We start from the raw sequence: 1,499 nt of genomic DNA on the forward strand, positions 1-1,499 counted from the left end.
AGGCACATGTGGCAGAGCCCGCCCCTCTCATGTTTGGTAGGTGGCATCTGTTGTGCCCAGTCCCCTGGAGAGGAGAGTGGAGGTGGTTCACACTGCCCTTCTTTAGCTGGGCTTCAGATGGGGATGGGGATGGATGGGTGGGGGCTGGAACCCCAGTGGCTGCGAGATATGGAGACGGTGTGTGTCCCGCAATGTCGGCATGGCCACTGTCCTCCCTGATTTGAGGGCACCTGCATTCTGAAAAGGGTGCCTGCCCAGCTGTGAGCTGCCACTGTGTCCTGCCCTATCTGGCTACCCCAAGTGGCACGCTGCTGGTGGCGTGTGCTGGGAGGGGCTTTGCACCTGAGAGCCTGCCCTGGATGGCCTGGCTGTCAAGTGGACTGGAGAGGCAACGGGTGCTGGGAAGGCTGCGGGGCTTACACGGGCCTGAAGGTGTGGTATGAGCACGCAGCATGCCAGCTGGTCTCAGTTCCCCGCTGAGTGTGCCCACCCACCATTAATGCCAATCTGGTCTTTCTAGATTGTGATGGGCATGAGTGAGACCCAGCCGACTGAGCTAAGTAAGTGTCCTGTTTTGGGACTAGCTCACCCTCTAGCCTGGCCCCAGACCAGCACTGCCCACACTCCTTGCCTCCAGGTGCCTCAGCCTCCCGGTGGTCAGGACTGGTCCTGCAGACCCTGCTCCTGGGGCCCCTGGCTACTCAGGCAGCCAGGGGAGGACCGGGTGGGCAGCAGGAGCCCTGCTCACTATGTGTCTCCCTCTGCAGGCGCACAGCTAATGCTGACAGCCGGCCCTGCCCCTGCCGGCTTCCCCTGTGGATACACTGCTGCTCCCACCTTCACCCACACTCCTGTGTATGACTTCAGTGTGTAGTGGGCGCTGTCTCTCCATGGACCCTGTCACTCTTGGGCACAGAGGACCCCAATGGGAGGCAGGGACACCCGGACATTATTTATTTTTGCTGAAGCCCAATGATGGCAGCCTCTGAGTCATCCTGAAGCCTGGGGAGGCCAGGGTAGACCCCCCACTCCCCAGGGTAGACACTGACTGCCCAAGACTAGCTCGACTCCACCAGGGAGGTGGACCTCTGCCTCTCGGCCCTCTGGCTGGAGCCAGGCGTCACCAGGGAGGTTCTTCTCAAGGATTCCCTGTCGCTTGGGGGGAAGGGCACCCTCCTTTCACCCCACGCTGGCTAGAAGTGCTTCCTCCAGGCCACTTCGGAGACACAACATAATGCGTCTTGTATGGAGGTGCCAGAGTTCCTAACACGGCTCTGAGCCTCCTGCCGATCATGAATATTAAAGTCGGTTTATCCAGGCGAAGTTTCTCTCCTTGGTGCTGGTGTGGGTAGGAGGGACAAGGGCCAATTTCATAGCCCTGCAGCCTGCTAAAGATTCCCTGGGACCTCTTTGCAGGTGGGGACCCGTGTCTGCCCAGGGAAGCTGCCTGGGAGAATACTACGGTTTGTATTTGGAGTCTTTTCCCGAGCTCTAAATCC

General features: G+C 59.7%; 1 protein-coding gene across 1 annotated transcript in view; it reads left to right on the plus strand.

Moving 5' to 3' along the window:
• CLTCL1 (clathrin, heavy chain-like 1) overlaps window positions 1-1,499 on the plus strand; it is a 152,773-nt gene that overhangs the window by 150,071 nt on the left and 1,203 nt on the right.

The sequence above is a fragment of the Propithecus coquereli genome, unplaced genomic scaffold (assembly GCF_000956105.1).
Source record: "Propithecus coquereli isolate 6110/MARCELLA unplaced genomic scaffold, Pcoq_1.0 Scaffold456, whole genome shotgun sequence".
Classification (NCBI taxonomy): Eukaryota; Metazoa; Chordata; class Mammalia; order Primates; family Indriidae; genus Propithecus; species Propithecus coquereli.